Source organism: Sceloporus undulatus, chromosome 6 (genome assembly GCF_019175285.1).
Source record: "Sceloporus undulatus isolate JIND9_A2432 ecotype Alabama chromosome 6, SceUnd_v1.1, whole genome shotgun sequence".
Taxonomy (NCBI): domain Eukaryota; kingdom Metazoa; phylum Chordata; class Lepidosauria; order Squamata; family Phrynosomatidae; genus Sceloporus; species Sceloporus undulatus.
In genome coordinates this window covers 29,987,812-30,005,160 of record NC_056527.1, presented here as the reverse complement: position 1 = coordinate 30,005,160, position 17,349 = coordinate 29,987,812, and the positions used below count along the sequence as shown (strand labels likewise).

General features: G+C 38.0%; 1 long non-coding RNA gene across 1 annotated transcript in view; it reads right to left on the bottom strand.

Moving 5' to 3' along the window:
* The window catches only part of LOC121934984, a 13,734-nt gene extending 12,297 nt beyond the window's left edge, over positions 1-1,437 (bottom strand). The window contains exon 1 of the long non-coding RNA XR_006104714.1: positions 1,324-1,437. This is a non-coding gene — a long non-coding RNA (uncharacterized LOC121934984). The remainder of the gene's footprint in view (positions 1-1,323) is intronic.
* Between the last annotated feature and the right edge of the window lie 15,912 nt (positions 1,438-17,349).

The window sequence follows — 17,349 nt, the reverse complement described above, 5'->3', positions numbered from 1 at the left end:
AAAAAAACTGTTCCGGGTTACGAAGGTTATTTCGTGTTACGAAAATTTTTTTGGTGCTTTTCGGCGCTTTTTCGCACGAAATCGCGGCTTTCTAGCGCTAGCGGCTATGGCTTTTTCGGGTTGCGAAATCTTTCGGGTTACGAACGCCGCGGCGGAACGAATTAATTTCGTAACCCGGGGTACCACTGTACTGTAGATGTTATGCAACTTTATTGTTGCCATGGATGCATGTGTTACAAAATGCTAGTGCAGAATAATCAAGTGCTATGTGTTTACCAATTACATTTGAATACCACCCTTTTTCTAGGTACCTCAGGGCTCAGGGATTATCCACATCACTCTTTTTTATAGTAGCTTAGTTGTAGGTATGGTGATTAATCTAAGGTTGGATCATTGAAGCTATAGATATGTCATGGATGGAAGAGATTTGGTGCAACGTGGAAGACTGAGCCCCAGTTTGACTAATCTAGCATTTTACCTACTGTACAACATGAAATTTAAAGCCTTTGGTAATGGTGGTGGTGATGGTAATGGTAACAATAATGGTGATGATTAATGAGCGAGTATCAGTTGCCACCATTATGTCTGCAAAAAGCTGTCCAGCAGAACTGTTTCAAGGGGTCACACACTGGCCCACAAGAGGACCTTTGACAACCTGCTGTGAATAATTTCACTGGCATTTGCAAATAAAAATCTTACTTGCCTGCTATAATTGGGTCTGTAAACAATAGGTGTAGCTTTGATCCTTGCTTGTCAAGTGATAATGGATTCTTTTCAGTTTCTACCAACTGAAGGTGTAGACATAATTATTGGATAGAAGAGTGCTATCATGTGCTTGATTATATTTTAGCTTAAATATATTTTAATTATATTTTAATTAATTTTTAACATTTATATATTTAGTGATATGTACTTTTACTTTTAGTAGTTTTAATTTTTATAAGCTATGTTGAATCCTAGTGCAGAGCAGAAGATGATGATGGTGGTAGTAGTAGTAATATAAGAATACTGAACCTGAGAAAATTACTCTTCTAGACTACAACTCTCACAATCTCTATTACCTGGGGAACTGAAATACCTGTATCTTTTTAAAAACAAGTTTGCTCAAGCCTTGATAAGGAAGATTTAGTATGAAATGATTAAAGCATTTATTCAGAGGCTGCCTGATGGATTCTGGGAAATGTAGTTTTAAACAGTAACTTTAACAAGCTCTGATTAAGCACTGATAATTTAAATTAAGCATGAATTGAGCAGAGTTTTATTCAAAGTGCAGTACTTTTCTGAAGCATCACACTGTCTTTTATTTCTTTTCCTTCTACGTACCACTGGCATTTTTATTTTCCTTCCTCTCCCTGCAGTGGATTCTTGTCTTCCTCCCACTCTTGAATCCTTGATCTTTCTGCCAAGTGAGGCAGCTGAGTCCTGCCCACCAGGTGGTTTCTGGCACCATTCAGCTACATTCTGTTCTACCACCTGCTGTTCTTACTCAGGCTTGTGGCGGCATCTGCAAATCCTGCCCCTTGAGGGTATTGACTTAAACCACTGCTGCCGGTGATTTTGCAAGAGGCAAAGCCATAGCTCTCCTCCAGTTTAATGCCAAACATGTAACTGTGCCCACTGTAAAGGTCATTTTCCTTGAGCTGGTTTTGCAAATCACTGAAATTATTACCTGGTGTTATTCCACTCATTGCTGATGATTTCATCATAAAATCATTAGCTATCTGAGGAGAAAATATCAATCTAACTCGATTTGGTTATCATGGTAGAAAAATGGTGGGGGGAGTTTCTCTTATATCAAATGAGAAATTGCTTTTAATCAAACCCACATTTTCAAGTGTTTATGAGTTAGGTTTCCACAGCTGCTTATGAGTTACATTTCCACTGGGCAAGAAATATCTCTTCTGTTTTTCCATTAGTGTCATGTACATTGATTTAGCTGTATTTAACAGACTGAAAACTTGAAAGGTTAATTATTAGACATTTCCCCTGTGGCTCCCAGTGTTATAAATCAGGATCCAATATCAACCCAAAACTCAGGCCATAGCACTGATATATCTACTTTTGGTAGTGTGATTCTAACCACATCACATATTTTCTCTGTAATATGAGTACTTTTGTCTGATCTGGTTTCAGCCCTGCACATATAAGGCAATGGGATGATATTGGTGACATGAGCTGGTATAAGCATTTATACTGAATTCATTCTTTGCAACAAGTTTTCTGAAAAGTCTTTTTCAGTCTTCAGACTAATAAAAGATACATCAGGGTAAAATTCCTTGACTTGTTTGCCATGCGGAGTTAAAGAAGAATTGCAGAAAAAGATAATGATCCAAAAAGAAAAATTTATTTTACTGATGCCAGGCTCGTTCATCCTGTTTTGAATAATGGAGGAATGCTCTTCCATAACATTCAGAACATTATCATGATCTAAATCCTATTGGTTAGTCCCAATAAGAGTAACCTATTGAATCCATTGTATTGGTCAAAATGTAGGTTAAACTCCATTAATTCAGTGGATCTACTCTAGATGGGACAAGCAATAGGATTCAGGCCAACATGTTCATGAAACTGTTCCTTTTTCTGAGGAAGCAAATAGACAGACAGAACTCTTATGTCAGATGCTTCCTCATGTGATGGTGGAGAAGACACCTCAGACCTATGGCCATGTAAATGTGTGAACCAGTTTGTTTTGATTCACACTATAGTAGTGAATGGGGCTAGAAAAAAAATCAAATAAGGTTAACTTTTTACTGACCTATAATTTTACTTTTGCTTGTGGTTTTTCAAGGCTTACAGAAAAGTTGGTTGAGGCAGTTTCCTGCTAGAACCAGACTTATATGTGCATTTTAAGTGCAGCCTTATGAAATATTTGAGTTATAGGCAGAACTGTTATGAAGGAGTGCATTCTTCTCCATTCTGGAGACACAACTCTGAAATGCCAAGGATTAAAATTAGATGATAAATATGACTAGCTTGTGATACACTCCATGTTTAATAAGCCTTCCAAATAATAAATTTTTACTAGGGTGACATTACACATTAAGCCAAATTCATCATACAGCTTTCATGCTGACCTCCTACTGTGTTTTGCACAGAACTGAGCCAGGATGTTACTCTTGGCTTAGAGTTATGGCATGATAGAAGAGACGGAATACATTACTATTGAGTCTTGAGTTATGAATACACTAGTTGGCACAGGATGGTAAATATTCAGACTGGAACATGGAGATACTGTGGACTGAAGTTGCTTAGCACCAATCTTACATCTTGGTAATCAATGCTGATAATAAATACTTTGTCAAAAAGTCATTCAGGTCTCTGTGCAATCGTTTTCGTTTCATCTGTGCTTCATTAAAACCTATTTTATTAGCACTGAGATTCTCTGCATATATAAGTCTGCACTGGCTCTAGGCTCGTCAAAGGAGACTTAATAAGATTCAGATGCTGCACAAACTATGAGAGGGATATAAAATTCTTCAGACATGCAATAGCAGCTCCTGTTTCTGGCTCGCTGTTATATCAGCAAACTCCAGTTCTGCTTTCTGTTGACCATAGTTGGCTTGGTTTACAGTTCAGTTGAATTACACAAGAAATCAAAATATTCAAACCTAAAGACTTATGTTTTACACTTTTTCTAAAGCATTTTCATATTCTATTTTGTAGGAGCAATGTACCTTGAAAATTGCAGAAGAAGAATGGGGAAGAATAAGGCAAGTTACTACAGATGATGTTCAAGAAGAAAATGTTCTCAACAGAAGACATGATTGCACTGGTTTAGATTTCCTATACTAATATATGATAAGTAATTGGAGTCAGTGGCATCACTAGGTGGATGCAGGTAGTGATGACTGCACCAGGAGACACCCTAAGAAGCGATGTGGACACCACTGCTTCTCAAATATCTGCCTTTTAGAAGAAACAGGCTGTGGCATTTACCTGTGTCCCATGAAAATGCTGAAGAGATGGTGAGAGTGGGATGAGACTCAGTGGGAAGCGAAAGGAGAGGCCCCAGGTTTTTTTAAATTAAATTTTCAAATTTCAAAAGATTATTTTAAAAAAACATTAATTTTAATTTTTTTAAAAGCATCACATTTCACTGAGTTTTCACTTTAAGCTCACAAAACTATATATATGTAAATACACTTAGGCTATGTGTATAATATTGTAATTTAAAGGTATAATTTTAATTGTGTTAGTTGTTTATGCCACAACTACAGCCGGCCCTCAGTATCTGCGGGGGATCCGCAGATGCTCAAGTCCCATTGTTCCCAGTGGCAGCGTGGCCACACGGCCGTGCCGCCATTAGAAACAACAGGGCTTTTTACCTGCCTCCACACTGCCAGAAGCCGCTCCTAGCCAAAAAGTTAACCCGGGACCTGCTGGGCTGCCTCTGCCCTGCCTCTTCCACATTCTCATCAGGCACTGGTCAGAGGGAGCCCTCAATCACCCGGCCCTCCTCCCCAGCTCCCTCCGATGAGTGGATGCCTCTGCGCCTGCCTTTTTCACATTCGTATTAGTCACTAGTTGGAGGGAGCCATTAATCACCAGGGAGGAGATGGCTGACGGAATGTGGATGCTTGAATCCACGGATGGCAAGTCCATGTCTACCGAGAGCCAATTGTATTACCATGACATTCAGTGATATACATGGGAATTACAATTGATGAACAACATTAATACAAAAAAAAAATGACTAAGGATTCTGTATGGTGTGGGATGGGAGGAAGTTAATGGGGTGTGACACCATGAGTTACCGCATCAGGTGACACAAACCCTAATGATGCCACTGATTGGAGTGTGGAAGTGGTTTAATTTAATTAGATTTGAAACTTGTGAAATTTCCTCTCAAAATTTTCAACACAAAGGATAAATATTAGAATATTTTGCAAATGCTACCTGGTCTCTTCATTTGAGTTATTTGCTTTAAGTATTTGAAGTCTGATGGCACTTTGTTGTATTTAGTAGCTGTTTAGTATATTGTACTATGTGACACCTGGCAGTTAGTTACAGTAATATTTTAGAGCTTGCTTATGGCAAAAGGATGGCATTTAGATATTAAATAAATAAATAAATATGAACATGTGCTTGAAATCTCACAATATTAAGATGCAAAAGTTTGAAATAAAGCTGTAAGATTGAGAAAAGCATTATTTTTTACATTCTGAGTTTAATTTTGATGTAAACATCTTAAACACTTCCAAATTATATACTGCCCATTTAATGGTATTTCCCTTTTTAAAACCAATTTGCCATATTTCTAATTTAATTTCACATATATTTTATGTTAAAGCATCCTAATATTACAACTCTGTGTGTATTCAGATACAGAACTGGGATGCTGGTTTGCTTCTACATGTCGAATGTTCATTTCTATCCCACCTTTCTCCTGAATCAAGGATGTTTATAACATAGTTGTTAAAAAGTACTGCTAAAAACCCAGACAATAAAACCCTAATTAAATAGCCCATCCCAATCAAACAATTGCTACCATGTGAATTTGAAGGATTGTGAAGGAACCCAATAATGACTACAAGAAGATAGATACAAACTGGGACTAAAAAGGCTACGTGATTATTTCCAATTACGTACTAGGCCTTTGGACTTTATGTCTTCTAAAAGCAGCTTCAAGAATAACCCAAGAAGTCAGTCATGAAAACTCCAGAATCCTCTAGTATAGCACGAAACACCTATTTTGTAAAGAAGCCTAGAGGAAGCAAGAGTGGACAAGTGTTATTAAAAGTATTATAAGTGCACATGCGATTCTTTAGAAACTGGCCGCGTTAGTACAATATTTGTACTTTGGATCAAGCTTTAGCATTATAGTTACTCTTACTGAGATAGTAGCCCCCTTCCATGTATTTAATACAGTAGGTTAGACCTCCTTCCAGCAGGTGGGAGAGTCTTTCTGCATGAGGAAATGGCTTTTCTAATCAATGAGATAGGAAGGCTCTTAGGAAAAGACTGTAGCTCAGTGAAAGCAAGAGGTTTAAAGTTCTGTGAGTGATAACTCCAGGTAGGAATGGCAAAGTCTGCTGCCTGAAACTCTGGAGAATGGCTGCCAATTGAGCTAGATGGACCAGAGCTCTGACTTGTTTTGAATGAAGTCATCTTCTTGGGTTCCCAGGAGAAGCACAGGATAAATATATATGGGACTATAAGAGCAGGAAACTGAACCCTAGGAACTTCACTGAAGCAAACCGGTTTAAGAATTCAGCTTAAAAAATGATTTTAAATGTCAAAATGAGAAAAGGAAAGGAAAATAGAAAGTTATGGGCTGGAGTGTCTTCCAATTTAACAAGACTAGCACAATGACAAAAGAGCAATCTGCAGGATATTTTAATTTAAAACTTGACAGAATTGAAATAATTCTTACATTTGTATTATAACAGCAGGTAATTGCCATTAATTATTGATCTAAGGCAGTACTAAAACCAACATCCAATGTTTAGTTAGAAAAACAATAACAAATTGTTACATATAACACCTTGAATATTACCCAACTAGGGAAAAAAAGGAAAGATGCAAGCCTTTGATCAGTTAGTATGCTTATCTTTAGCAGTTGCTTGAGAACTTATTTCTTAATATCACTTCAGACATAAACAAAATCTCTGGATTGCTATTTGACAAATTTAGGCATAAAATAAGGAATAAACCAAGCCTTTTGCCTTCTGTAGGCTAGATACTACAGCCTCCCTGTGCAAAAGGTTGACTCTTGGTTGTAGTAGCCTTTTTATCTTACCTGAGTTGGATGCTTCCTAAAAGCAAACATGCCCAGATGAATAAAGGTCCCATCCTCCATCTTTGTTACCTATTTCCTGGGAAAGTAATGCATTATATTACTCATTAATAATGTGTTGTTTTAATCTTTAGCAGGCGTGAACAACTATAGGGGGGGCTGGGGCCAATTTCCCTCCTCCTTAGACCCCTCAAGTCTAAATATATCTTTTTAACTTTTTAGCTCCTCTCAAAATAGTGAATGGAAGTCAAGTTGTGTCACTTCCTGACACGATTTTGAGAGGAATTGCAGAGGAAAATGGAGATATTTGGGATAGTGGGAGTTCAAGGGATTGTATGGGTGGGGATGTTTTGGCACATTTTCATTCATTTGGGAGATTTTCTGTATCTTCTTCAGGCAAAGAGTAACTGTGAATTGCAATACATTTTTTAAATGGAAAAGGGTGGCTTTGGGGCCTGCTGGGGGACTTCAGGGGCCGCAGAAGTGGGGTTCAAGGACCACATGTACCCCACGGACCACACTGTACCCAACCTTTATCTTTTGGTAAAAGGGTGTTCTTTTAGCTTTTCTTAGGAAGAACTGGATTAAGTCGCAGGAAGTGTCTGAAAACAGGGTCCTCCATTAGTCTGTAGCAAGGTGACCAGATGTCCTAACAGCAGAGGAGAACAAGGCACTGCAAAATGTAGGGCATTCAAGAAAGATGGAGGCCATTACAAAATAAAAGCTAAAAACACTCATATAAATGTAAAATTTATGCTGCTTATTCATGCTCAAAATGGAGGATATTTTGACATTCTTCTTGGACAGAAGGTTGAAATGCAGGACATTTCTTGGAAAGTAAGGATGCCTGGTCATCCTGTTCTGTAGTGCAAGGTACTTGTGTGAAGCGAAAATGGTTATCCCATCCCCAAAGTGGTTTTTTTAAAAATTAGTAATGGTCACTGGTCCCACAAATTCCTTCCAAGCTCAAACTTAACCTATTTGCTTCTTTGTAAAGGGTACCCACCATAAGAGAAGGGCAAGTCTTTCAAACTCTGACATTGCATATGATTAAGAGGAAATCCTTGAAATATTTTCTAATCAGACTCTATTTCCTGCAGTACTTCTTGGCTTACATAAGTGCCATGTTGAGAATATATCTACTGTCCAGAGACCTGCCAACTTTACCATCTCTGTCTTATCTTTGACTTTGCTTGTTTGATGTTATTGGCAAGTTGTTCCAGCATAGCACCAGTTCCTTCAAAGATATTTGAGAATAAACAAACAGAAAGATATCCAGTGTATTCTGTCTGAAATTTAGATAGCAGCCAAAAGAATCAAAGCTCCAACAAAAACTAAAATCAAAGCTCCAACAAAAACTAAAAGGAAGGAAAGAAAGCTGGCAGAAAGTATGATTTTTCTCAACTATATTTTTTGGCTGAGCAGTATTAGGAGAGAAGTCTTTGTTGGTGAACCTTTGTATGCTGGTGTTACTGAGTTACATATTGCCAAGAAGCAGGACAAAGGAGGGCACAGGTTTGCACTAACTTTAAACTTACTAATTTATATGTATAAGTACAATACATCATGCTGTAGTGGGTAGCATGTCACAATCAATGGGGGGATAGCGGTAGCTTAAATCCTCTCTACTCCCTCAGCAGTTTCAGCTGAGATTGTTGTTCCTTTGATACAACCAGTAGGTTCAAAAATGAAAAAGGAACCAAACCAAAAATAGTTTCCTCCCTGCAATTTAGATGACCAGCTCAGCTGTGGGGGGGAAATGGATGTGGTCCTGTTGGTTTTGGAACACACACAGGGAGGAGCTATAGGTCATATAGGCACCCTGAGTTAAAGGTGTTCACATCTCAAATAAAAGGTACCTTCAAACAGAGAATGGTTATATTAAAATATGAGTTGTGGATACTCTAGTTTCATATGCAGACCACAGAGCCAAAAGGGAACTTTCACATAACATAAATAAGTTCATGACTAGTCCAAGAATACATACCAGTATGTATTCTTCAAACAAATGATAATCAGTTGAATGAAATATGCATCACAGAACGCTGTTACAAAGCACAGTGCTCCTTATGTTATTTGATATGGGGGACTGACAGAAGTTTCCCCCAAATGTGTCACAGACCAGAAGCATATTTGTGCGCACTGACCACAACTGTTTCATCCTTTCCTGAAAATGTGGCATGGACTGGCAGCCAATAGGTCCTGGAATGGCAATGGTTTACCACTCTGAGTAGCACTGATCTAATAGATTCCTTTGTAAACATGGCCTTCATTTCATTTCAGCAGGTTGGAAGGGAGGAGACAAAGAACAGTGGAAGAACAAATATTTATTATTCAGAAGCTCTCAAATTGAGTCACTGGCATCAGTAGTTCAGAAGATTAGATGTTATGTAGACATATATTCTAACAGAATGCCCTCTATCTTGGAGAGCTGCGGCAAAAGCATAACTTTTATTTCCTCCTTTACCATTTCTGGTCTAGAAATGTTTGATTGTCATCTGATCTTGTTTCTCACATCCTTCTCTATTAAAGGTGTCCCAAGGCTTGTTGTTGTATTCTTAAAATTATTTCCTCTAGTTATAGCAATTACTGTTAGCATGAGGGGAAATCAAAGACCTTGGGAGGGTCACAAATACACTTGTGTATTTTCACTTTCCCCACCCCTGCCCTAGATCAACAGAGAGGAATTTTGGGAGTTGTATCCTAACAACATCTAGGGACCTATGGCTGAGAACATCGCCCTAACATTCAGAGCAATATTTCCATTCCCCAGACATTGTGCCAGATTGTTAAATGATGTTAAGTTTTTCAAGGACATACAAACATTTAATCTATTGCACCAGTAGACACTAAATATACTACCGCTTTGTTTCAAAATAAAACTAGGCTCATTAGGCCTGCAGATCAAATTCAAAAATTATTGTCTTTTCCTTCTTTTTTCATAGCAATAGAATTAAAAAAAAATCCATCAAAACCTTCCTCCCCTCCCCTGTCAAACATTACCAAGCTGTTGAACAAGTACTATCTCACTCTTATCTTCCAGGAATGAAGTCTGCTTCAAAAAATGAGCAGCTAAACTGAGAGATTTAATTCATCTCGTTCATTAAAATTCAAATCATTATGAAGCCACAGATGTTAACTTTTCAGTGACTACATTACTGACTATGGAGAAGGTCTGTTGTATTCACTGGGGCACATACAAAGTCATCTTTGGTGGTGAATGTTTTGGTTCTTTTAAAAACAGCTTAACAAGGGTTTGAAGCACTGCTCCTGAGAATTGTTTTAATGAAGTTATCATTATGAGGAATTGATAGTATATGCCTTCCTCGAGCTTTGGAAAACTTAACTTGCATTTTAGAGTGCATACACACAAAGGGATAATTACTTGTCCATGAAGATATCATTCTTAAATTCTTTTATGAACACAACATCGACAGAACACACAGTAGTTAATTTTTTAAATACTTAAAATAATAAGCTAGCGGTGTTGCTGAACAGAAAATAGAATCTTGCAGTTAATATCAATGTGGTAAGTCATCATCAATCACATTAGGTTTTGTATATTTATAGCATTCTAAACTAACAACATCCAAGGTCACTCTAATGAGACATTTACAGATAACAGAGCTCAAAACCATGTATAACTGGAATTACATGCCACATGCTGTAAAGTTACTGTTTAACAGCAACTATAGTTAGAGGCTATCTGCATTGCAGAATAATACAATTTGACATCACTTTAACTGCCATGGCTCAATGCTATGTAATTTTTGAGTTTGTAGTTTTGTGCTACAACAAACTACAAATCCCAGGATTCCATAGCATTGAGCTGTGGTAGTTAAAGTGTTGTTAAACTACAGATGCAGCCATTTTTGCAGATGCAGCCATAACTCCAAGGGCCAAATAAGTTATTCTTCGAGTTATATTTTAAAGACTAAGGCAGTTAGTGCCATACACACATGTAAATTCCCTTACAAATGTGGTTGTATTTTTTGGCCATTGTGTAATGGATGTATTCAATTCACAGATACATAAGCAATGTTTCTGCTGGTGTAACCATTTCATACGCAGTTGATCATTTTTGGATGTGCATAACTGTAAGTACTTTCAGTTTAAAATTGCAGTTACATGTAAAAGGAGTAAAGTTATTCCTTGTTACGTTACAATTATAATGTAATAAAGTTATTCCATAATTACTGAAAAATAACGATAGGTACCTCATTATTTTTAACTAGCAATTTTTAAGCTCTAGACTCTGTGTATGTATGTGTTCTGTGCCTTCAAGTTGTTTCCAACTTATGTGACCCTAAGGTGAACCTATCATTGAGATTTCTTGGCAAGATTTGTTCAGAAGACACTGAGGCCCATTCCGCACGGGCCTTTGCGGCGCTCCCACCATGTGCTAGGGGTTGGCCGAGGACCTAGCGTCCATACCGACCTCACCTCTAGCACATGACGGGGGCGTAAAAATGGCCGCGCCCTATACACACGGGTGCGGCCATTTTTACGTGCCGGACGCTTAGCATCCACACGTAGTGTCGTGAAAATGACGCGTTGAGTGCACCATTTCCGCGACGCAAGAAGAAGCCCCATTTTGGCACTTCTTTTTAGCTGCGCCAAGAAGCCTCGCGGTTTGGCTGCTGGGGCTTCTCGGCGGAGCTAATGACGGCGCAGGCAGAGCGCCGCTTTTCGGTGCTCTGTAACACGCCTGAATTTCATGGCTGAGATGGGAATCAAACACTCATCTCCAGAGTCATGGTCTGACACTCAAACCACTATGCCACGCTAGACTGTGTACATTCATATATTAGATTATGTACATACCTGTATACTGTATCATGTAGCTACAACAATCAGTTTCATAACTTGGTGAATCTTAGCTGAATGTGTTTTTGGACAGGAACATTTAAAAAACTATTCAAACTGATGTGATGTTTCAGTATCTGAGCACTGCTTTATGCATATACACCACAGTCTGCTCCTAATCATAGATGTGTGAACTGATCTGAAAGCAGAATGGAGATTTCTATCCTAAGTCATTTCTTGATTGAAATAAAAGATATTTACTCAACATCTCCTGCATCTATATTTGTATAATCCACCAGTACTACTAGGGTTTGTTTCTTGTTTCATTTCTCTCTTGGTTTTGATCTCCTTTCAAGATCTCACATGATTCTCTTAGAAAAGGTTCAGAGTCTGGCCAAACCATCTCCAATGGCAGAGCCCATTTCTAAGTGATGCCTGCACAAACTATTTTATTTTATTTATGCCCTGCCTTTTTCCTAGCAAAGGCCTTAACTGGCTTACAAACTTTTAAAAACAAAGTTTAGCTCATACACAGCTCTTACACAGTAGGGATATGAATCTTCCCCCTCAATTATTGTTATAAATAAAAAATTATCTAAAATAAGAACTGAATAAATGTTTGGAATGAGAAAGTGGAATACAGTAAGGATACTTACAAACGGAAGACTAGGGCTGCTGCTACATTACAGAATTAATGCAGTTTGATACCCATTTAACTGTCATGGCTCAGGTCTATGGAAGCCAGAGATTTGTACTTTGTCATGGCACCAGAGCTTTCTGACAGAGAAGGCTAAATAGGTCACAAAACTACAAATCCCACAATCCCATAGCATTTAGCCATGGCAGTTAAAAGTGGTGTCAAATGGCATTAATTCTGTAATGTAGATGCAACCTAGACCTTGTTAATTGCTTTCCTCTTTGAACAGAGCTACACACTAATAAGGTCATCGTACTAGATAAATGGATGCTTATCTCAGCACATGTGTTAACTGCCTTAATGATTGCTGAGATGTTTGTTAGTGTTAGAAATATAATTGTCACATTCTGGATACAATTTCACTCAGAACTCATCCTTCAACATATATGTCACACATACATACCCGAACCTTTAAGATTATACTCCAAGCATTTGAGGGAGTAGATTGTCAACTGCAAAAGCTCATGCCATAACGAATCTGTTAGTCTTAGAAGTGCTAGAAGACTCTGTTGTTTTGCAGGAATAGTCTAACTGGGCCACTCCTTTGAAACTAATAAGGTCTGTAGCATGGAATGGCATACATCTGCCTTCATGTGTTTAACAATTTTGGGGGACTATTCTCAGTGCATGATATGGTCTTAATGAATCCATTGGCAATGAAATGGGCAATTCATAATGCAACCTTTATGCCTCTAATAAACAGATATCTCTCTACCACCCCTTTATGTTAAATGATCGGAAAGGGTTAAATGAGTATGATTGCCATGGAAATTTCTTCAGCCTTAATGTTTTCTACTTACTTTTCCTTTGCTGTATTGAATGCCCTTGTGATAGAAAAGAAAGAACAAACATCAAAAGTACCTTTTAACTCCACAATTCTTTCTAAAATTCTTTTAAACATATAGACTATACCACTGGCTTTCTATCTTCAAAGCATGCCGGAGGATAAGGGTCAGATATAAAAATTATTTTGATCAGTATAATAAAATATGCATGTGAATTGTATGACTTGCAGAGATATTATTTGTGTGTTAATGAAACATGGTAACATTAATTACACACTTTTGATCCCCTCCCCTTTTGTCTTTGGTAGCTTCTGTGCCTGTAATTAAAGTACAAATGGGAAAAATAATTTGTAACGTATAAGGTTTAACCAAATCTGGTGTCATGAAACAATTGCTCTAAAAGATAACTTTAAAAAAAAGTATGGTAGTCAAATCTTTTTTGTTTAAAAAAAACCAAAACAAGTAACCTCTCTCCATCAATCATGGCACCATTAAAATCTCAAAACTATCCCAATATCCTCAAATGTCTAGTTGAATGGGTGAGTTTTAATTAACCTTTTAAAGGTCAACAAAAATGACACATGGTGTGTCTCTCCCTAGGGAAGTCATTCCATAATTTGTGTGCTCTTTAAACCCACCTCTCTTCTTTGTGTCTCAACACAGCATGTTCACAGAGTTAAATTGACCTAGCTGTGTTCCAAGATCCAACAGTTCTCAGCTGATCAATGAACATTGTAAATTTCCTGAAGTTATGGAATTGTAAACCTATCCCACAAACCGTCTAATATACCTCAACTATAGAATTCAGGGATCACTTAAAGTGTGCCATGGGTAACATATTTGTCCTGAAACTGAATGTGATTCAGCTTATTGAAGTGAAAAGGTATTGTGTAAGTAACTTTGAGATGTGTCTTGAAGCACGGCAGACTCCATGTTATGATAGATAGTTTTACTGTAGAAAGCTGCTCTTAGAAGACAATGCTTCTCTATCTGTATGAATATTTGAATTATTTGTTAAACTGAATGAAAGTTGTTCACAGTGGTATGTCATATGTACCATTAATGCACTACTTTTAAGAAATGTGTTGGAGCGGAAACAGTTAGATTAATGTTTTATGTTCCCATTTGTTATATAATATATTCATTCCTGGCTTTATATTTTGTTTTTATTTAACAAAATACTTCTTTTCTTTTACAACAACAACAACAACAACAACAATAATAATTCAGATCTGTCTCTCCCAGTGGATTGAAGCAGAGAACAATAACAGATAACACAACACATAATATCAGTTAAAAGAATATATAAAACTAATACACATTAAAATCCATAAGTTCTTTAAAAACCATAATTTTAAAATAATTTAGATAGACCTGCCAGAAGAGACTGACCTTTATTGCTGATTTAAACTCAGCATCTTGAGCTGACATGTCTCTTGCAGCAGGTTCCACAGTCTGGGGTGGCTGAAGAAAATATCTTCTGGGAAACTGGCAATCTAGTCTGGCTTACTGAAGTAGATGTCTCCCAAAAGACCTGAGTATACATGGTGGATTATATGGGAGAAGGCAATTTTATATGTAACCTGGATCCAAACCATGTAGGGCTTTAAAGGTAAAAACCAATTAGCAGCCAATACAGTGATTTGAATATTGGTGAAATATGGTCATTCCTAGGTGTACCAGTTGCCAATCTGGCTACTGTGTTTTATACTAATGGAAGTTTCCGAATTTGGTACAGAGGTGGCCCAAAGTATAACTCATTGTAGAAATCCAGCCTTGAGGTCACCAGCACGTGCACTACCATCTTTATCTCCTCCAATTCTAGAAAGGAGTGCAGCTGGAGTAACAGTCAAAACTGATTATAAGAACTCTTTCCCAAGATCACACAAAGGTCCTGGTAAAATGTCTTTTTAAATCCCTGATTTTTCACCAATTCCCCTTGTGTAATAAAATCCAATGCTAGAGAGTCAGCCATCTTCCCACTGTTCATTGGGCCTCAAATCCCCACATCCTCTGGGTGGATGACAGTGACACACAAGCAGATAAAAAGCAACACCAACTAAAATTCAATTTTCTATACAACCATGAAAGGTTCAGGAGCCACCTTGAGTCTTGGGTTTGTAAAAAGGTAGGACATAAGTGAATAAATAAATAGAACCAGCTATTTAAGACCAGAAACTACTGATCGGAAACTAAGGACGATATCACATGGGAGGAATATCTCCAAATTTCGGGGGGGAAAAAAGTAGAGCCAATTTGAAAATGCATAGAAGAACACAGCGCCTACCCCAAAGCCAAAGTAGTGCAAATGCAAAAGAAGTTATCATATGAGTACGTACCCTTTGTAGTCTTGAGTTCGAATTAGCATTCCTGCACATGCGCAGTGAGGGCAGAATCGGATCGTGACCTTTTTACACTTCCGGTGGGGCTTGCCTCCGGTTCCCGTGGTTTTGCCTTGTTTCACATTATTTGTTCATTCATTACCCTTTATTTCACATTATTATGCAATTCACATTACTGTTCATTCATTACCCCTTATTTCACGTTATTTAGGCAATGCACTTTATATGTGTATTCATTACCCCTCATTTCACATTATTTAGGCAATTCACCAATTCAAAATCAGGGCAAAGCAACCTTGTGCTTGGTTTGAGCATTGGACTATGACTCTAGAAGGCAGGGATAGAATCTCACTGGGTGACCTGGTGCAAGTCACACTCTCTCAGCCTCCTCAGAAAATGGCAATGGCAAACCCCATCTCAATAAATCTGCCAAGAAAACCCCAAAACCTTTCTAGTGGCAGGTGCCATAATAGCAAATTGCATAAACAAAAATTGAATGTTTTTTGTGGCTGGCACAGATGCTGGCAAATCGTCAGGAATAAACTCTTATAGAACATGGCCCCATAGCCCCAAAAACCCACAAAAAACTATGGATGCTGGCCATGAAAGCCTTCGACGTCACATTAAAAATTGAGTGCATTTTTCTAGTAAAAAGTTGTTCTCTCTCTCTCCTTCCCTCCCTCTCCCTCTCCCTCATTCTCTCTCCCTTTATACCAAACTTTTCCTAGCACAGAGCCTGGAAGGGTAAGAGCATAGCATTTCCATTGAAGTTCCCCCAATATAATTTGCAGTGTAGTATGTTTAATTGGTAAAAATTTCTCTGATGTCATTTTACATGTAACTTAACCAAGCTGATCTTGAACCAGGGGTGCAGGTTGTTGGGAGGATTAAAGGATTGCCAGCCTGAGTAAACACACATTCTTTTCTATACATGAATCATAATAGAAATGTATACTAAAGTGTTATAGGATATTATCGCACCACCAGTTCTTGCCAGGATAGTTGCAGGTTGTAACCGTAACAGACAGATATGATCACAGCCCTGTGGCTGGCAGTATCCAATCCAGGCTTCTCCCACAGTTTTTCAAGAATGGGATTATGGCTTCACATAAACAATATCTTGCTTCTCCAAGTGTAGAATTTTTCCATATTGTGAATTCAGACCTGAGAGCTCCTATTTTGGGATAAACAGTTTGGGTGTCCTATCAGAAAAGTAACACACACACACACACACACACACACATATACACGAAAAGCAGTATTGAAGACTGGGGACGTGTCAGGTTTCTGAAAATAACTGTCCTATTTATCATTATTTTCAATCCCATGTTATTTGAAACGTGACTCACTTTCCAATGGCCATCTTATTTTCAGTGACAAACACCTCAATGTTATGTTAAAGTCTATAGTCATGAGTATCACCACAGAAGGGTCACTTTCACAGCACTTTCTGAAGTCTTCTGCGGTTCACTCCTTCCCCCTTACAACTGGTAATGGGAGGGGAGCAACTTACAATTGGTAATGTGATTTGTCATGAGAAGGAACTGTCACACAGAGCACATTCTCTGCTACATCCAGAAGGTCCAAGGTTCAGTCTTCAGACTCTCCAGTTAAAATAACGTGCAATTTCCTATGTGCCATGAATTTCCTTGAACTTACAATTTTAATCAAATGTTTCCAAGGCAACCAGGACTCTATTATCTACCTCTTGAGTATGCATACTTTTTAGCTTGCGTGAGGTCACATCTCTATGTAGTTTCTGTGTATATGCTTTTATATTAAAGGGGAAAGAGGATGCCCCCCATTTCTGGTTCTATGTGAAATGTTAGACCACCTGGAAAGACTGGTTACATCTGCTACATGTTTACTTTGCTGAGTAAGAGTCTGAGCACTTAAAATATACTTCCCATCAAGACCTGAACATTCAACACCTCCACTATCCTTCCCCCCTCCAAGTCCTGATATTTATGTCTCACATTTGAA